This window comes from Pinus tabuliformis, chromosome 7, assembly GCF_031772625.1.
Source record: "Pinus tabuliformis cultivar Carrire ecotype Pingquan chromosome 7, CPIR1, whole genome shotgun sequence".
NCBI classification, from domain to species: domain Eukaryota; kingdom Viridiplantae; phylum Streptophyta; class Pinopsida; order Pinales; family Pinaceae; genus Pinus; species Pinus tabuliformis.
In genome coordinates, this window is record NC_142293.1 from 1,219,240,546 (window position 1) to 1,219,262,648 (window position 22,103).

A 22,103-nucleotide genomic window follows, 5' to 3' on the forward strand; every position below is an offset into this window, starting at 1 on the left:
GGGGGGGCATGCTGTTATAGACATTTTTGGGCACTACAACCCCAATCAAAAATGTCCATAAACCAAGGGTTGCTATGTCCCTAAAAGTGTTGTTCCAACCCCTAAATGAACAAGGTCAACTGATTACAGCATCTCCCAGAAGTTCTCCATGAAAAACTACTCAAAAATGGTCAAAACTAGACCATTTCACCTGCTCCATGGTCAAAGTGCGTTGCATCCCACCTGAATACACACAGTAGGTGTGATGCATGTTGAAAAACCCTCTCATGCCGGCGATGGCGTGATTGGTATGACAGACACGAATCGACAAAGTCTACATCTAAAAAGGCCCGTAAGATTTCTAGTCAGAATGCAAAAGAAGAACTTCTCGCCTCAGAAGTAAATACTGTATCGACTGATAAAGGCAAAGAAACCAAGCAACCAGGAGACAAGAATAAGAAAAAAGGGAAGAAGAAGAAACAGGAGGAATCATCACCTGAAAATTCTTCTGCAAACCATCCTAAAGATAGGAAACCAAAAAATCCATGCTTAATATGAGATGAGGATCATGGGACAAAAAATTGTCCACATAAAGCTGAGCTTAAAAGATTCCTCAAGAATTCGAAAACCTCGGCAGTATTGACTGATCCGTTTCCAAATCTAGGAACAAATCTGGTTGCTAGTGAAAATGCTTCCCCATCCCAAGTACTGATGTTGTCGGTTTCGAAACAGCAAAATGATGCTTTGATATCGACAAGGAATAAAGATTATGGGAATCCACAGCTGTCGAACAATAAGGATAAAGATCAACCTAGTAGTTCGACGACAACTTCAACAGAAGTTGCGCCGCCCATCATTCCAGAGCTAACAATAAAACTACCAAAGGGAGTAGTACACAAGTAGACATTTAATCCTCATGCCAGAGCAGCACAGCATTACAATATAGTGGAAGATTTGGCCCAATCGCCATCCGCTATGTCAACACTTGAGGTACTACAAAATTGTCCATCCCAAAAGCAGGCTTTATTATCAGCTATAGGTGGGATAGACCCAAAGGATTCTAATATTGTGTCCTTTAATCATAAAGGATACGATCCTCAGTTACCAGCTCAACTATCTTTCCTCATTCAAGTGAAAGCCCTCAACAAAACCGTTCATAGAACAATTATTGATGAGGGGGCATCTATATGTATTATGTCGATGAGTTGCTGGAAAACTTTAGGATCTCCAACCTTGTCACGATCTTTGACAACATTAAAAGCATTTGACGGACGAACGTATACCCCATATGGTATTCTAAGTAACTTGCAAGTTGAACTAGGAGGGAAAACAGTAGAAATAGATGTCGAAGTAATCGACGGAAACCTCGATTACAACATCCTACTGGGAAGACCATGGATATATGCTATGGCTGCATTTGTGTCAACCTACTTTAGGAAGATTACATTTCCTTTTCAAGGAGGAATTACAATCGTCGACCAACAAAAGTTTCTCCCCAATAGTTCCCAAGTTACGGGAAGCATTCCGATGATCCATGGAAGCCCCCATATGCTTCAAAATATCGGAGTAGGCCTACTAAAAGACCCTATATTACTGGGGACTTTTACCCTCCCACCTCCAACCAATATGGTGGAAGTGGCGACGGTAGGAACCTACAATATGATATCTTCAATTCAAAATATCTCAGAAAATGACATTAACATGGATCATCCGCAGGTATTGTCTCCAAGCCCAATAGAAATATTGTAACAATCAATGTTTTCGGCATGGGAGGTAGACTCGAATCAACGCTCATCAAGCGTTTGGATAGATAGGTCTATGGAATATGGCACCCCGTTAGATCCTTGGGCGCAAGTGCATTACACCAACGAAGGAATTGTTCAATCAATGATAATGGACAGGGCGCCATGGGAAGACTACCACCATCGTTCGCGTCTTCCGGATTGTCAAGAAGATACTCCTGATGACCTTCATCATCCTTCAGTTTTTTATTTCCTGTCAAATACTGTAAACACGGTGGATTCCGAGCGAAACCTATCCAATATTGAAGAGACTATCGCCATAAATATCTCGACCAAAATGGATGTTGTAGAGAATATTTATGTTGGCAAATGTTGTTCTCCTTCAGAATTGGAAATATATAATGCTCTTTTTTGCGAATTCAGAGATATCTTTTCTTGGTCATATGATGAAATGCCAAGCATTGACTCGAGTATAGTTGAACACGAAATCAAGATGTATCTAGATGTCAAACCAGTACGACAACGGCTACGACAAGTGCACCCCAAGAAAGCCGCTTCCATCAAGGCAGAAGTTGAAAAGCTTATCCATGCTGGTTTCATTTACCCGGTTCCTCTAACCGATTGGGTATCGAACATTGTTCCTGTGATGAAAAAACAAGGAGCAATCAGAGTGTATGTCGATTATAGGGATGTAAATCAAGCTTGTCCAAAAGACAACTACCCTACACCCTTTATTGACTAGATAATTGATGAATGCACTGGATGTGAAATCTTTTCATTCATGGATGGATTCTCCGGGTATAATCAAATAAATATCCACCCACAGGACTAGTCAAAGACTGCATTTATTTGTCTGTGGGGCACATTCGTATATCGCAAATTACCCTTTTATTTAAAGAATGCAGGGGAAACGTTTCAGAGGACAATGAATTATGCCTTCCATGACATCAAAAACATCGTTCAACCATATCTCGACGACCTTCCAGCTCATTCGCGAAAGCGGACCGATCATCTGCAGCATTTGAGAGCGATATTTCTACGTTGCCGATGCTACAAGATATGACTCAATCCACACAAATGTGTGTTTAGTGTTAGTTCTGGTCAGTTACTTGGCTTTGTAGTCTCAAAGGACGGGATTCGTCTTGACCCATGTAAGGTTTAGGCAATCAAAAATTTGCCTCCACCTTCAAATTTGCTTCAGATTCAGAAACTCCAAGGGAAAGCAAACTTTCTGAGGAGATTCATTCCAAATTACGCCGAACTTGCTAAAGGTTATACGCGTCTATTGAAAAAGGAAGTTCCCTTCGTCTGGGATCAGGTCGCGCAAGTTTCCTTTGATGCTTTAAAAGAAACCCTAATGAAAGCATCATTAATGTACGCTCCTGATTATCAAAAAGACTTTAACCTGTATTTGGCTACATCGGATACAACCATCGCAATGGTTTTAGTTCAAGAAGACAACGGAATTGAACATCCTATATGTAATTTGAGTAGGAACTTAAATGATATAGAAAGAAAGTATTCCTATGTTGAAAAGCTTGCTCTCGCAGCTGTTCAAGCGATATAGAGATTTCGACACTATGTCCTCTTTCGAAAAACTACCATTCTGTCAGATTGCAACCCCATGACTTATATATTGTCGCGACAGTTGCTGGGGGGAAAATATTCAAAATGGATAGCAATTCTTCAAGAGTCTGATCTAGAATTTGTAAAATCCAAGTCAAAGAAATCCCTAGTTTTCGCGGAATTACTATGCGATCTCCCATCATCATCCAACGATGAAACATCAGAGGAAAAATCATGGATGAATATTTGTTTCTGATATCTTCAAGAAATCTGTGGTATGGATATATAATCATCTATCTCCAAACCCAAAAATATAGGCCTAATACCTCCTGCTCCGAACAAAAACATATTCAATACCAATCAAAAGACTACATGATCGTCAGTGATACGCTTTACCGTCGTGGTGTCGATACAGTTCTGAGGAGGTACCTCACCCATGAGGAAGCCAAAAAAGTCTTGAATAATTTCCATTCAGGCGCGTGTGGTGGGCATCAATCTGGTTATGCTATGGCACAAATTTTTTTAGGAGCAGGATACTTCTGGCCAACAATGTTCAAAGATTCCATAACCGCAGTCAGAAGTTGCCATGCATGTCAAATTTTCGATAGCAAAACTAGAAGACCACCCGCACCCCTACAACCAATATTTGTTGTTGGGCCATTTGCCAAATGGGGCATTGATTTCATGACATGTAACCCCACCTTGACCGGGGGGCATGGGTATATCATAGTTGCTGTAGACTATTTTACCAAATGGGCCGAGGCGATGCCTACATTAGATAACACTGGTGAAACAACTGCCCTTTTCTTTTTCAATCATGTAGTCGCCAGATTCGGCATTCCACAGGCTATAGTCACATATCATGGATCGCATTTTCACAATCACATGATGGCCGAATTAGCTGCCAAATTAGGGTTGTCTCATGACAGCTCTACTCCATATTACCCGCAGGCCAACGGACAAGTTGAAGCAATAACCAAGGTCCTGAAGCACATGCTGCAAATGATAATTGGAGTCCAAAAAAGGAGTTGGCACCTGATCCTGTACTCGGCCTTGTGGGCATACCGAACATCGGTAAGGAAAGAAACCGGGTTTACACCCTTCCAACTGGTGTATGGCCTAGAAGCAATCTTACCAGTTCCGTGTGAAATCTCTTCCCTCAAACTCGCAATCGACCTTCTCCCCGGCACTTCAGAAGAGGAGGCTCATTTCTTGGAACTAATCCAATTGGATGAAACCTGTCGTGATGTCGCTTTGGCTAACGAAGTCCATAAGAAATGAGTCAAGGCGCAGTTTGACAAGAATGTCAAACCCCGTGTCTTCTCAGAAGGTGACTTGGTCTTAATTTATGACCAGGAATTCGATAAATTGGGAGTAGGTAAGTTCAAGTCTTTGTGGATGGGCCCCTATATTGTTAAGCATGTATTAGCAAAAGGAGCCTACGAATTAATGTATTATGACGGGATTCCGCTGGCACAACCCCGTAACGGGTTGTACCTTAAGCGTTACTACGCATGATGCAATGTAGTAACCCATATGTTTTTGTTATATTTTTGTTTTCGCTAACGGTAATCATTTTGGTCAAGTAATCCACTTTTTACATTTGTCGCAGATGTCGAACCTATTGGAATCTTTTGTTGGATATGCCAACGGAGCAAGTCGTAGTTCGCGGAACCTATCTTCTGCGGCCTGGGCCATTTTTGATCCAAGCGGCGAGTTAGTAAGTTTCAGAGGGGTATGTATTGGTCGATCAACAAATAACATCGCTGAATATAGCGCGTTGATAGAACTTCTCTCTGATGCCATCACACATGGCATACGCCGACTTGTCGTCAGGCTAGACTCACAACTCCTCATACTATAACTCACTGGTATCTACTCCGTCCGAAATCCAGCTATCTATCACATGTTTCTAAGGGTTGAGATTTTGGAAAGGCAATTTGATTTTATTCAATATTAGCATATTTCCAGAAACTTAAACACATTAACAAACTCATTGGCAAATTATGTGTTAGACAGACATTTGCAACATTTATAAAAAGAAGCATTTCATCAATATTTCCATCCAGATCATGTAACTTAATCAAAATAAAACTCCGAAAATAAAAAAAATATATATATAACTATTTATGGTTTACACATAATGTTTTGTAACCAAGAAAAAATTGGTCAAATGACCCAAAACTCAAAACGCTAGGGGGCACCTAGTCTAATGATGCTGGTGATAACAAGTCACCGCCTGTGCAATCATGCGTAAAAGCCTAGTCCATCGACTCGGCACGCCGGTAGTATGTCACTGCAACCTCAAAGGCAGCTTGTCAATCCTCACATCTAGAATACCAAGAGTGAGGCCCTTGACCTGATCCTGTAATGCTGAAAGAGTCTCGGCCACATCAAGGTCGCAAAAGATAGCCCTTCCCACAGCCTCTCCTACTAGAGCGGCGGCTGGCACTCTCAGGCGTACTACTGGCTGAACTGGTGCAACATCTGCATGAGCACATGAGTTTTGATTAGTCTTGATAGAATAAAGCACAAGAACATTATAAAGAGAAGCAATAAACAGAGATATGGTCAAAAAGTTTACCAATAGCGCCCCACTGCTCGCCAGCCGGCAGTACCAAATTCGGGTCACCCTGGAAATCCATACCAACATATGGATACTCGGAAAAAACCATCTCCTGACGATCAAAACACCCGAAGAAGGTATCAGAAAAGGAAACCTGAGACTGAACAACATGTCTGGACATACGGTTGACCCATCTCTACATCCGTGGCTCAGTCGGTGGAGGTAAACCAAGTGAAATATACTACGGCTGCATCAGCGAGATCTTTTCCAAGGCAAAAGCGGTCAAAATAGAACCGTACCCAAATTTCTTCAATCTTCCGTTTTTCACCGTGGTCAATTGTTCTTTCATCACAAAGAGTACTGCATCACACCAATTGAACACCTTTGATTCAAGGCATTCTAAGGCATACTGCATATAAGATCGGTTGGCCACATCAAGAGCCGCACTACCAGCCATCCTAGCAAAAGTGAATAGAATGGTCCTCAAGGGCCTGTCAGTGACATATCGGATATTGATCTTGCCGTCCTTACACGGCTAAGATCCCTATATGCAATACCTGCAAATGTAATCTCCCACAGATTCACCCCCATGGGCCGAACCTGATAATGCGATAGGGGGACCTTGCCTCGATAAGCTGGTCAAAAAATAGATTTCCACAACAGTCAAGGGGATAGATTTGCCCCTAATCTAGAACACATGGCTGGTAGGATCCCAGGCATCGAGCAAATACTGCAACAAGTTGATTTGTTGCCTCATGCTAGAGATGCGGAAAAACTTGAACAGGCCACAGTTCCCCAGTGCATTTACCGTAACCAGATCATGTAAAGCAAGCATGTCCTCTTCTTCATGCTCAATTTCTCGCCATGTAACAAGCATTTTGCTCCAATAGATCTCTGAAAATAAACAAGAGAAAAGTTAGATCCTGATTTGGTGAAAAACAAGCAAAAATCTCCATGAAAAATTGTGCACAAATTTCCCTCCTTGCGCCCATCGCACCCCCAGCAGTGTTCTGGGTGTGTCGCATGCTAACTGGCCAATGGACAGGCCAACATGCAATGCACCTTTCAATGTAGAAAGGGTGCAATGGATCCAGGCCAACATGCAATGCACCTTTCAAACTCCCGAGGCTCAGAAAAACCAGAAATCATGCTCAGAATGCAAAATGGAAAGGATGAAATGAAAGAGCTCAGGTTTAGCTCCTACCTGGTCCAGACAGCGCCAAAAATTGTCCATAGAATCTCTCGGAATCAGCCGGTGAAAATCAAGGGGGAAAGCACCTCCAAAGCTCCAACAAACCCAAGTTCAAATGAAATGGTAAAATAAGGGGCAAAAGCACTTTTAAATTACTTTTTACGTAATTCAAGTAAAATATTAGTGTCTTAACTCATTTTTTAAACATATATTGTTCATTTCTAACTAGTTTGATGAAGAAATTGAGCAGGCAGTACAACCTTTGAAGGAAAAAAGCTATTAATGGTAAAATCAAGAAAATAAATGACCATTATATCGAGCAGTTTTAACGCGGAATTCAAGCTCGTTAAAAAATAAACATAAGTGATGAGGAAGTGTTCCCCCAACGTTTAAGCTCATTAAAAAATGAACCGTTTTCCGGTAAATAACCATCGTGAATGTATTATCATCAGCCTTTTGAAGCCTTGGTCATGTTCTCATCATCACCTCCACTCTGTATTGGCCGATCATTCACCTCCACTTGATTATTTACCCCTTTTGAGGAACAGCCATGAAGAGTGATCCTCTTAGCCATCCTTGTGACACTGCCGTGATTGGAAAATTCCAAACCTTACCTGGAATCAGCTGCTACCCGAATCTATCACTCGTTCCTCAAAAAACGAGACTGTCTCCTTTAAGCTCTTTTCAACTGACACGTAAAATATGAAAATATTGCCGAGCCATTGGCCTCTCCAGCTCGTTAAAGTGACCGAAAGTGCTATCCCTCCTTTAGATTTTAATCTTTTTGGACCTGAGGGATTATTACACAAAAAGATCGAGTGCTTGTTTTGTTCGGCTTGTTAAAATTACCGAAAATTCATCCCTTTTGTATTATTTTATACTTTTTCAGACTTAAGGGATTAGATGACGAAAAAGGTTTTTGGAGTTTCCTTTACGTCCCTTTTCAGACTATCTAAAATTGAAAAGGAATGAGTTATCTTTGCCGTTAAACTCATTAAAACCAAATAGTGACAAACTTGTCCATAACGGACAAGAACAAGTTTCACTATCGCCAGACTCATTAAAACATAGCGATGAGTTTGCCCGAAGGGAAAATTATAGAACAAGCATAAGTTATCCTCCTCAAGCTTGAAAAAAATAAAGAGGTACTGGTCAGCAATGACTGGGGAAAAATTGGGAAGAAACTTGAAGAAACTTTGTTGGTAGCAAGTCGCTCTTGAAGATGACACTTTCACTCTGCATCCGAGTCGGATTTGGTTGTTCCATTCACTGGTCACATCACCATGGTTCCGTCACACCATCCATATCTGGGGTTAATGCTACCAATCCATCATGTCAGTGTCGCCGATATGTTCAAGAGAAGTCGCTCAAAGAATTCACATGTGTCTCACCCACTGCAATACATTTATGCTCCATTCTTTCATGATTGCAACCCTGAACCTTATATCACCAGATCGTTTTCACCTCCATTAAAATCATTTGCTTCATTCCGTGTCATTGATGTGGAATTCACTAAGGCCCTCCTATGACGGATCGCTTCTTTTTGACATCAGCTCATTATCCAAGAAGTCGATCTAAGAACAACCCTTTTAGTACTTTGAAGCTTGCATGCCTCAATGGCAAGTTTCTCACTTTTGGCGACAGGTTTACATCAATGGCCTTCGACCGAAAGATTTTGCGTGGTTTTCAACGCCAAGTCCCTTATTCACACCACGTAAATTGTATTGTAGTACCTTGAGGGTCATCATCATTATCGGTGATTCCTCTCGCGCCTGTTAACAGCTCACATCATTGGTTGGTAATCAGGTGATGTCTTTCCATGTTCGACTCCAGAACATCTCTCACATGGATCGACTTGTACTTTGAGTGAATATCGAATGAGATTGAAGACCCCAGATCTAGTTTCATCCTTCCGGGCTGCGATATATATTCAGGAAAATAAAGACATCAAGTGTACATCATTTCTGCACAGATAATCATCCAATCTAAGGGATTATGGCTCTACCAGAATCATTAGTCTACACTCAGACGATTTTCTGTCTCATGTACATGAAAATGAATTTATAAAGCTGAGCATGGGAATGCCCACCTCAGCTAGATCATGAAAATATTATGAAGATAATGTATTGTATTGTATCTTATTACAGCTCGCCTTCCAGCTTGAAAAAACTTCGGATCCTCATGATAAAGCATTTCACCTGACATCAAAAGATTAACAACCTCATGCTTTAGGGGGCAACTGTTATAGACATTTTTGGTAACTAAAACCCCAATCACAAATGTCCATAAACCAAGGGTTCCTAAGTCCCTAAAAGTGTTGTTCCAACCCCTAAATGAACAAGGTCAACTGATTACAACATCTCCCAGAAGTTCTCCATGAAAAACTACTCAAAACTGGTCAAAACTGGACCATTTCACCTACTCCATGGTCAAAGTGCGTTGCATCCCACCTGAGTACACACAGTAGGTGCGATGCATGTTGAAAAACCCTTCTATGGGCGAGAGTGGAAAAATGGCAGGGTCAATCCGCAAGGTGGAGGAGCATGGAATCTTCCAGAAACTTCTCCTGTGACACTTGCCTCTCTGCATTCGCCCAGGGATGAGTAAGAGATCATCAATCTCCAAGTGGAATCAAGAACTATCAGAGAGAGGACACTAATCAAATCTCAGAAGCGGAATCATCTCCCTTGCAAACATCTATATATGGATCCCTCATCCCAGAGATCCAGGGGCTGGAATTTTGTATCTTGTAAGGAAGTGCTATTGGTTTCTTGGTGCAACATCATAGTTTTGGATGATCTAAGCTTTTCATGAGGTGAAGAAGGGCTTTCTTGCTGAGAGGATGATGCTGGGTCAGAACAATTGGTTGTAATCCTCTTTGCTCTTTCTTGATTATGAATAAAGCTATTCAAGTTTTCCTCCACATTCTTGTATGATTGATGTTATATGCATTTGTGTGGTCAATATATATCTGGTCCTATATTGTTTATGATAATAGATTTATGTTCTTGGATAGTGTTATGTTGCTTTGATTCCACAGGTGCTCTTTGAAGCTGGGTAGACGAGGAAGCGAGTGGCGAAGACCTATCAGAAGGGAAAGGAATCGAGCAAGGAACCAAGCGCAAGACAGAGTTTGGTCTCCTTGTTCCCCTCTTATCTATTTCTCATAAAGGAAAACGAAAGTAGTTTTTAGTTTGTTTGTTTCTAAGGTAGCTACCAGCCTCAGTGGGACTAGCAGCTCTGCATAGACACTAGTTTTCCTGATAACACATGCGCCCAGGGGCAAGCCCCTTGTGTTGGCCCCTTCCCTCCTACAGTTGGATAACCCTTGGTGGCTTCAATAGTGGACTCACATAGGCAGCTACTTCGGCAGTCAAATGATGGCAGTCAAGTGGTGGTGATTTTCCCCTAGCGGTTAATGGTAAATGTTGGAAGCTTGAGAATGGGTTCAGATGGGATGGTTAAGTCCACCCATCCTCCAAACTTGATGATGCTATGGTTTAAATATTTAGTGCAAACTTATATGGTTAAGTCATAACAATGTGATGCAATGGTAAGTGGTTGTGTTGTATCTTGAGAGGTCGCGGGTTCCACCCTCGCTGAATCTACTCGGGCTATAACAACAAATTTTGTGGTCTCCCGGGCTGCCACATGGAGGCCTTCGGGTGGGTCGCGTGTCAGCCGGTGGTTGGCCATCATTTCAACCAATGAAAAACCACAAAATCTGACTAGTCAGGATGTGCCACTTGGCACACTTTAATTATTCAATAAGCACTTTGACCAAGTTAACGTCCACCTCACCTGCCTAGTCAATGCCACATGAGCAATACAGATTGCTCACTGGGTTGTCATTTTTTTCTTTTAATTCAATTGTTTAGGAAAGTGAACAAAACTTATTTATGGAGTTATACGGAGTCTGTTTCGCACGAAACATGTTGTGCTGGATTTAAGATGATGAGCACTACGCGGTTGTCTAGGTTCCACACTAGTCTGACAACTTTGAAATTTGAACTATTTTTTTGATCACCTTATCAATATACAATTTAAAAACTCAAAATTATATGGTCTTATTGTTACATGATCCATGTTTTATTTCTTTCATTATGTGAATTAACCATGGGTCTAGTCATTTTGGATGGTTTCTATAGTGTAGGTTCAGATTTTAATTGTAACATCCAATAGACCTTATGTACATTTACTTGACCTTGGCATATATGGGTATGAATGTCGCTATCATCATTGATGCATTATTGACCATCTATATTGTCTTAATTGTAGCTTAGAAATAATCTCACAACGTTATGGAATTTACCTCCCTTTACATGCACATCATAACCTGTGTGATAGTGCCTTCATTTTCATGGGTGCCTTAGCTTAGCAACTATTCTCCATTTTAGTGTCATTGTTGCACCTTTTGGGAAGCCCAAATCCCTTCTTCAAACCCCCCATTAATTTGAAATTGAACCTGATGTTCACTATTTTCTATAATATTCTAGCCATACCCTGAGGAGGACTTCAAACCACTTGCATTACCTTGTGATTGTTGATACATATTTCCTTGCTCACTTATGTATTTTGATATAATATTATTTTCCCTTGCTTTAGTTATTTTCGTTGTAGCCACATTTCCATTACACTCATTATTAACTTTCTCTTAGTGTTTTTACCCTTCTTGGGGTGATTATTGCATTAAATGTATTTCATTTAGTAGCCTCTTTTATTCATCTTTCTTGCAGTGGTTCTATTAATGTGGAACATGTTGTTACCTTTTATAAAACTCAGCTATTCAATATGAGGTTCCTTTGAATTCCTCTTATTCTCATTAAACATTAAATGATGACAATATTATGCTTCTCCCATTTTATGGCTCCTTAAAATAATGAGATGGATACTAAGAATCATTTTATCTCCTTTTTGGACTTTTTAAAACCTCACGAAAAAGACACCTTGTATTGGGAATACCACTACTTCTTCTTTGTGTTTGTTAAAACATGAATAATAAAACCTATTGAATAACCATTTACCTCATTTTTGGGATTTCTAAAAGTGGTCAAAAGGGACATTAATGAGCTTACATGTCTTTTATTTTGTGCTCATTAAACTATGACGGAGATAATAAAAAAAGAGAGTGGGGGGTGACATTTGTATTCTATATTTTGAACCTATTTGTTTGAGTATCTCCCTAATGGTTTTAGATTTCCTAATATTAGTAGCATACATTAGTCTTTTTATTCCTCCCACTAGGTACTCTTCTAGTCATTATGGAGTGTGCCTCAATGCTTTCTACTTTGTTCCATGATATCGTATGGTTCTCATTAGTTAATCATGCTAAGTTACTTATTTTTGTGCCACTATATGTTCAAGGGAAATCTAAGCCTCACTTGGTCATCTTCAGTCCTTGTTTACCTTTTATGCCATCCATCCCTGTGTCAGTTGTACTTGTGAATTCCTCTATTCACATAATATGTTGGTTTGTTTTGTGTTGATTTATGGGAGAGACATCAAGACCCTCATGCTGTGAATGAAAATTCCCTCTATGGACAGAGGTGATATCTCTAGCCCAATGAGTGGGTATAGCAACAAATTAAACAAACTAACATGCACTTTCCTAGTTTATGTTTAACAGATGAGAGAGAAGGAGAACCCTACCTCATTCTAATGCTAATCGTTTGACCCTTTGGAGATGACTTTGAATCTTTCACTCCAGGCCTCACTCCTTACTTGTTCTTCACATCCAAGTACCTACAAGAAATATCAAAGATCTATGCAAGATACAAGAGCATATATGGCATACATAAAACATAAACTACTTAATAGATCAAGGAACATTAAGCTAATAGCATAAACATTTACACAATTATGGAAAGTGAGCATGAGATGTATATATTAATAATCTAAAAAGGGAAGCATAAAACCTATGCCTTAATGTTGGATACCTCCTTTTGGTGGATGTCCAAGTCCAAGCAAATAATCTTCAAGCACTCCTTCTCCAAGCTAGAATGGGTAGCATGTAAGCGTAATCTTAGCTTAGGGATGCAACAACCAATGACCAAACATTTGGGGATGGAAGGGAGTGAATTTATAGGAAGGGAGAGGGAGTTAGGGATCCACAAAAGATGGAGGAAGGTCCACATATCAAGCGGAAAGACCATGATGATAATATCAAGAGGTCAAAATGGGAAAGCTTGACAATATCAATAACAACCAATATCTAACTTGTTGTTCCCGAAGGTTCTAGTGTACGCAACTTCTCCTCCAGTTTGGGAAAGCCTGCCAGTAGAGGTTAAACATCAGTTTTCTTATGAAAACCTGTGCTGGTAGTGCTAGTGTATAACTATGAAACCTACCATTAGTATGGGGATTAAGTGGAGAAAAATGTGTTGATGCTAAAAATTTGGTTTTTAGGCAACCTTCTTGAGAATGGATTTAGGGCAGTTTTCTTTTCATTCTTCGAGGACAATTTGGTTTGTATATCATGATGCATATGTTGCATAGTAGTCAATGTTTTGGAACTTCAGGATATGGAATAGGAAGTGAACAGGAGGTGTGACAAAATACTATGTAACAGATGCCCCCTAAAGCATGAAGGAAAAATAGGGAGTGATGGTTCAAATGCTTTACATGTGAGTGCAAGGATGAGAACAACAAGGTTAGAAGACCTGCAAATAAAGCATATACATATACATATACATATACATATATGAGATTTTTGATGATAATGACTAATGATACATGAATAAGCATCTAATAATACATGAATCCACGGTATGGATGCGACCCTCTAAATTGGAGGGATCATGTGCAAATATCCTCAGTATAGCCGCAGCCATCCAAATAAAAGGGATCATGAATATGGACCCATGGTATGGTCGCAACCATCCGAATAAAAAGGATCATGGATCCATGGTATCGTTGCAGCCATCCATCCAAAGGAAACATGTGTACAATCATAAATAACTTATAACTCCATGCAACCTGGATGTTATCAGAAAAAATCCAGGGTCTTGCACTCCATCTCGACCTAATCAATGTACGAATTCTAACATGTGAAGAGATGTGTCGAAGTTGAACATTATAGAAAACTAGCTAATTACCAGACAATGATTTAAACTATTAACATGTATAAGAGAAACCACCAATAATCATAATGTATCTCAAGCTAAAATTAGCACAATCCACGACTGTGAAGAGTGAAGATGAAGTTGAACACCTGTGGAATCATCTAATCGTAGGTGAATGACGTAAACCTATCATCAAATGCAGGGAACTTTCCAGTGAGACATGCAAGCTCTAAGGTACTGAAAGGGAATTTCTAGATCATCTTCTCGGATAATGGGCTGACGTCGATAGGAAGTGATCCATCGAAGGAGGTCCATAATGAATCCCACATCATCGACAAGAAACAAAAGGATGTACTAGAGTAGATAAGTGTGATCCAGGACAGTGGTAGAACGTCAGATAGTGTATAGGTGGTAAAGAACTACAGATAGGACTTCTCTTGAACATATCGGTGAAACAACTCTAGAGTTTGGAAACATTTGAATCAACATAGGATTAGAGGTCATGATGATGAAGAGGAGGAAAAATGGATTTCCCAAACCTAGGAAGGTAAGTGACTAAGTGAGGATGTCCCAAACACGACACAAGCAATAGATGAGTTTCATGTTTAAGAGTGACATGATGCCTTTACAGAATACAAGAGATGATCACTTTCACTTTTTCCCACCATTTCTAGCGAGTACCCCATATTTTTTTTTTATCGCAAGCTTAAAGGGGATATCATATGCTTGCCATATAAGTTCACCTTTCAGATAAATCTATCCTAGTAAGTTTTACTAGCCCTAGGAAGGAGAAACATGGTCTCTTCATCATGACAAGTCTTGCATCATTTATGTTTTACGAGTCCGAAAAAGGTGAAGCTCAACATATTTTTCATGTTTAGAGAGTTTGAAAAAGAATCAAAATGGAAAACTCCTGAGGTCCTATTATCCTCCACAATATCCCAAGGCTTAGAAAGGAGATCGAAGGAGGTAACCTCAAACCACTTAGGGTTTAGCAGTTAGCCCTGCCAAACTAGAGAGGGCTCTCTCTATCAAATTCACAGCCAAATATGAGTGGAGCAAGAAAAATATATTAAGCTAGATATGTTCAGCTCTAGGGTTTTTAAATTTATGGTTTACTGGATGAGGAGTGAAAATTATGGAACTAGGTCGAAAGATCAAAGGTTTCAGCTGCAAGAGATATGAAGGAATAGGGTAGCTATGCCTTTGTGGTACTTTAGGGTTTTTTCAATATAGTGTAGGGTGGAAAATAAAATATCAAAATGGGCATGGCAAGCATGAATTCATTTATCAGAAGATAGGCAACATAAACATGAAATTCCTAACAAAATAGAGCTTAAACTTAAGAATTATGTTTAAAATCTAAGGAAAGTCACTGAAAAGCATAGATATGGAAATAACATGAAATTATCCTTCATATAAAACTATAACAGAGAGAAAACATTATCAAAAACTCACAACACAAGAATTCTTGAATAATAGATGCAACTGTCCTTTGGTTTCCGGTAGAAAAGTGATGAAGTACAAGCTCCAAGAGTTCTACTCACTGATGTCCAACCCTGATTATGACTAAAAACTAGATATAGATAGAAAAAATAACCATTTCCCCTCTCTCAAGGTTGAATCCTTTAGTTTAGGAGCTGATTACATGAAGTGCTCAGCAAACCCTAATGTCTAGGGGGGTTAAAACAAATCCTCATTTTAAACTTTAGCTAAACTTAATTGCATGAAAATTACTCTAGAAAGATTATTTAACTCCTATTACATCATTTCAACTCATAAAAGAATAATTACATTAGAAAAAGTTAAATTGGACTAAGAAAATTGAGAAAAATGAGTTCCAGGCAAAAACGTAGCAAATTGCCTAAAAATAGAGCGTTCCTGGAGAAAACGTATTGTGCTGATTGTAAGTAACTTTTGGAGGGGTTACTGAGCTCCAAATCTAGCTCATGATAGCTCATTGGAAATATTTGTCTATCTATTGCAGCATAGAGTCCCCAAGCACTAAAAAAGATTGATTCTAGCTCTCCAAACCTCAATTCTCCCTTAGCTACTCCAAAAGCATAGTGTGTTGCTCAAAAAGAGGGTAGAAAGGTGTTTTTTAGGCACTTTTTAACTTTTTGACCTGCCAGATCATGATGTAGTGGAAGTATAGTTTTCTAGGATTCATGTAGATTTCAAAAGGCATCCAAAACACTAAGCCTTTTGTCAAATAGAGGCCCAGAACAAAAACGTAGCATGGGCCACACTACCTTTTCTGGCCAAAACTTGCTAAAAATTCAAAAAATGCCCAAAAATTCAAAAATTTGCCAAAATCTATTCTAAGTGTTTGAGATTCACTCCTTGGAGCTAGGTAATTATTCTCAAGCTATGAGTGAAGCCTCATACAATAAATCAATCTTGTCGCCCTTGTTTTGTTGATTTAAGGTTTCCTTTAGCTTTCTCTTCAAGTTCTGAATTTTGATTTTGGAAACCTTGTTTCTAGTGTAACAATGTCTATCCATGTGCATTTACAAGTTGGTGGAACTATTGGCCCTTTCAAGGAGCTTCTCCAAGTGGAAATTAACTTTATCCAACAAATACTCTCGATTTGTCTCAAAATTTTGTTCAATGGATTTGTTAATGTCTTGTTGCTCCAAACGTGTATATGGCTCACTCATATGGTCTCCTTTCCTCTTCATCCCCTTGGTTCTAGGCCTCTTTGGCTTTACTTGAATTCAATGTCCTCCATTTTCTCTCAACTAATGACTTTCTTACCTTTACATGGCTCATCCTCTACACCCATTCTAGGTTTTGATAGTAGCATTTGATTCACTTTGAGTTGCCTATTTTCCTACTGCGAAAATGAAATCATATAGTTGCCTTTAGCCAGATCATCTTTCAAACCTCTAATCTCAACCTCTTTCTACATGAAAAGCTGTTGCAATAATTTTCCCTAGTTTTCATGAATATGCTTATGGAATGATGCCTCATGGTGATGTGGAGAGGCTTCCCTGTCAACTAAAGTAGGCTTGCCCCTTTCCTCTCCCATAGGAGCAAATAGAAACCTCTTCCCTCTAATGTAGGTCTGAGTAATTTGTGAACTAGGTGTATTTTTCACTGAAAATTTGCTAGATGAGCCAACCTCCATTGGTTTGGATGATGTTGGTAGTGTGCTGTGCCTAGTAGGCTGACTAGTAGAAGGCAAAAGTATTGTGGACTGCATGAAGGTTTCCCAAGAGATGTCCCTCTCTTGAATTTGGTGTAGGAAAATGATTTAAATTAAAGCATGGTGGTAGAGACTAGCTTGGTGATCACCCTTTTTGTTTTGCACTTTCTTTTCCATCTTAACTAAATTTCTGTAAAGGTAGTGAAGTAGGTTGAGAGGCTTTACACTGGTGATGTGTATAAAAAAAAAGCTATGATACTTATAGATTTCTGAAAACATGACGTCACATGTAAAATATTTCATGATTAACTTCATTAATGTATAAAACTTTTCAAGCAATAGTCCAAAAGGAAAATAACTCTTGGGATCCTCTTTGTAGTGAATTTTGCTGAAAGCCCTATAATTTGAAGTGTCCAAATATGATTTTTTGAACCCCTTTTCCCCACTGTTTGGTATCCTTGTGGTAGCAATGATTGTTTCTGATGAAATGATGAATTCCACCCCTGTAATATTGACCTTAAACCCTCTAAGGTTTGTGGTGGGATCCAGTATTGCAGCAATAATGCTGCAACTCCTGGGACTCCCTTCTTTACTTTTATCAACCCGGTAGTTTGTAACAAACTTGGAAGCGACGGTGCTATATGCACAAGTACTAGCTCTTGCCACAGGCTATCACTTGATTAGCTGGCACAAGTCCGCTAGGAGCTTAAGCCAACTTCTATGAGCTCTTAGAAGAATCTTTTAACTGTGATGGATGAAAACTAACTCAACCAGAGACTATTCTACTTGCAGAAACAAGTTGAGAGCAGAAAGGAACACAAACCCTAGCAAACCCTAGTTGTACCGACTAACCCTACTGGTGTAAGTAAAAGGATGAAAGCTACAGAAATGAATGCCATTGACTTCTAAAAAGGTAAAATGCATGTGAATAAGCTACTTTTGAAGAGAAATATGAAGAAGACATCTTTTTGCATTTTTGAGTAATTTGTCAGAATTATTTTGCATGTGCTTTAACTGTTGTCGACTGTGCAGAGGTTGATTGGCGAAAGGAAATGGAGTAGGCACTTGCAGGAGGTTGGGAAGGTTAGAAGAGGGCCTAAGGGGTCCCTAGCACCCTTCTAGAGAGTTTCATAGTGCTCGGATCTCAAGAAACCACTTTCGTGAGCTTCTACAGGAAGTCTGCAGGGGTTCTATAGGATGTTTCTACAGGATGTTCCGAAAGGGAATTTTGAAGAGCTGATGGTAAAAAAAGGGTGAAGAAGTGGTATGGAGGTGAGATGAGGGTGTGATGAGGTCTAGGACTTGGTGAACGAAGCAGGTGAGTAATAAGGATGGCTGGATTTGTTCAAGGAGGGTTAGAGTAATGTGCACAAAAATATGGAAATTAGGTCAAAGTGAGGGAATGTGGCAAATGTGAGGCAAGAATCAGAGTTGGAGGATGGAGCAGGTGGTATTGAGGGAGTAGGGGTAGGAAAAGAGGTATTACAGGTGCTTTGCAAGTTATTTTCCAACCTATTCAAACAAAGACTAGGAAAAACCAAAGACCTAGCTACTTTAACCTAATCTGACCTGCATATCAGCAAAGAAAATGAACATAATTTTATTGCAATGAAATCATGTGAAATAGCTATGCAAACTAAGAAATCATGAACTTGAACATGTAACCAAAACTGGTATCAACTTCTGCGGATGAGAATTTAACACTAATAATTGCATGATGAAGCAAACAAAGTGTTTTTGGTGTTAGTAAGGACACCTTGGTCTCAGGTCATAGTCCCACAAAGGGAGAGGTGAGATCACGGGTGCTTGATGGCCTTTTTCTAAAGATATTCTCTGTTATTAACCTATCAAGTCAATCTGAACATGAAAATCCTTTTTAATGATCAACAATGTCCTAGGTAACCAAGCAAGACTGTAATCTACTCAATAGAAATTATTTTGCAAAGACATTAAAAACATATAACAGTACACGAAGGAGGCCTTCGCACTTGGGTTGGGTCCAACCCAAAGAGCTACAGGCTCCTAAGAAAAAGCTCATAACTGATGCCAAATGAAGCTACTTTCCATTATTCAAAAATAACCATGTTACAAAGAAAGTTGTACCGCAGAAGCTACAAAATGAGTTGAGAAACTAGCAGCACTATAGTGCAAAATACAACTACTAAAAAAGTAACCTACAAAGGCTAGAAGCCTTCCTATTTATGCACTACGAGGGTCTCCAACAACCCTCCTTAACTCGAGGGGCTTGACTTCTTGAACTGCTAGTGATCAGTTACTTTACACAAAACTACTCGGCTGCCTTTGGGAATCCTTTTTGGTGGCCTGCTGAACTCCAAGCTGAGCGTGGAGAATTCGAGGAAGAGGCCATTTAGTGTAGGAGACACCCTTCCTACAAATCCTCACCCTTGTTCCTTCATGCTTGGCTGTCATCTGGCTCATAAATGCTTGGCCTTGGTCTAAAATTTGTCCAAAAATCTGCAATAACCACGTGTTAGCCTTCTTGGTCAAGTGACTATCCTCACTTGTTCAACTAACATAAATATACTCAAAAAACATGCATAAACTATGAAAAATGGTGGATTGATGAAGAACAATAGGAAAAATGAGCCCAATAAGTTACCCATTTTTGGGGCTCATCATCACCCCCCTACTAAATGGGTTTCTCATCCTCTGAGCAACTAGTCTAGCTCATCATCCTTGATAGCCTTGACTGCCTCTCTCCCGTCCCAGGCCTCCGAGGGGATGTCTTCTTCCCAGTCATGAAATCCTGCTTTCCTTTCCACTTCCTCCCACTGCCTGTTTTCCTCTTCTTCCTTAACTCCTTCCAGTAATCCCAAAAGCAAGGGAGGACTGAATTTTAGGCCGATCCAATTTGCCTGCAGATTTTGCATTGACTATTCATAGAAGGGTATCCTTGCCAAGGCCTCCCTCGTCCTGGTTGGAGAGTGGTATTCTCTTATCTTCAAACTTTGGGGCAGTGTGTTCCACCTCCTTGTGCAAGCATGAAGGTAGTTATCCCCCAACAGTCTCTCGATGTCCTCAAAGTGGGCAATAGCTTGAGCTTGTCATTCAATGTACTCTGGTAACTCCTAAGGGTTGTTGGCCAGGTGCTGGTGGGTGCTTATCAATGCTGAGGGATCCTTTGGCTCTACTCTGATCATTGGTGGTTCACTGAGTTCCCTGTTCATAATTTCTCAAACCTCTGCTACCCTTTTTTCCTCGTGATTCAACCAAGAGGTCATGGCCATAAGTTGCACATCTCCTACCACAGTGTTGGGGTCCCACGAATTGATATTTGGAAGGGCCAAGTTGTGTAAATAAAACTCTGATAATTTAGCCTTGTCCTCTGATGAGCTACTGTCACATAAAGCCATCAATTGATGATAGTTTTGAAATGGAGTAGTGCCCCTTTGGGCCAAGGTGTTGATCTGGAACTAGAACCATTGATCTTTAAGGTACAAAGCATATGACTTGGCAGGCTGCCTACACTGTATGACCTCCATTGCCCAGCTGGCCATCCAGGACAGTTGGGCTTCCTTCTCATGTACCTATTGCCTTAGAGATTGTATCTCTTCTGCTGCCTGCAACTCCTTTTCCTGTAGTTGTTTTGTTAGTGCCTCGATCTCCACCTGCAGCCCATCCAAGTTTTCTTTGTCTGTTGGAGGCTTTTCCCGCTGCTCCTGTTCTCCTAGAATGGAGGGGATGTCTTCCTTATGGATTCCCTATAGCTGTAGCTGCTGTTTCAACAACTTGTTCTCTTCCTGTGGTTTGGCCCTCTGAATGCTTTCCACATGCTTCACCATGGCCAATTCTTTCCTTGACTCCCTGAGTTGGTCTTCTAGGGGGCCTATGTCTGCCACACCCTTGGACTTGGCGATCCTCATCCAATTATGAGTCCTAATCCTTTCTTCCTCCAGTGCAAAAAATAGTGGCACTGCCAATTTCTGGGGAATTATTTTCCCAGCTTCTAACAAGTTATAGTATGTTCCCAAACTGGGCTGAGGGCTTGGTTCCAATATTTCCTCTGTCCTTTCTTCTTCGTGTGGTTGTTTGGCCACCTTTTCCTCTAATTTTTTGGTCTCTTTTAGCTTAGCTTGAGTTTCCTGTAGAGATTTCTCAGCTTCATGTAGAACTGTTTTTGAGTCCGTTGTCTTCAGTCTTTCCCTCCAGGTGGAAGTTTTTGGGCTTCCTCGCTTATAGGTGACGGAAATCTTTGAAGGAGACCCTTCCTTTGGTTTAGGGGTTGTGTCCTCAATGATAATTGGCTCCTTTGACTGCGGCTGGGGTCTGCCTACTTTGATCCGTGTGCTCATTCTTGCCTTAAAGTACATGGAGGTCTACCTCTTATGCTTCCCTTTTTGTTTTGGAGGTGTTTTTAAGGCGGCCAGAACAGTTGCAGCCTCTCTTGCCAATATTTCCAGTGACTTCCCTCTTTATTGTTCTATTTCCATGCTTCCTGTAGAAGCCTCCGTGTCAACTATTCCTGCCTGTATAGCGGCCATATCAGGATCTGTCTTTGCCTTTTGTTTTGGTGTGACTGTTGTGGCTATGCCAGCCTTTACTTGGGATGTTTCTGCCTTCTCTACTCTCCTCTACAGCCTCCTTTCCCTTGGTGTTTGTGGTGTTGTTCCTTGCTCTATTTTAGGCTCAACAATTTGGCCCTTTCCCTCTTTCTCTTTTTGTCCTACTTGTGCTTGTTTGTCCTATGTTTCTTTGCCACCAGTTTTCTCTCCTGCTTCAGGGTGTTCCCCTTCTTCACTGCTGGATGAGGTGAGCTCCTTGGCCAGAATTCTAATATCATCCTCTTTGGTCACATTTCGGAAAATTTCCCAAGAGAGGGGGACGGTGT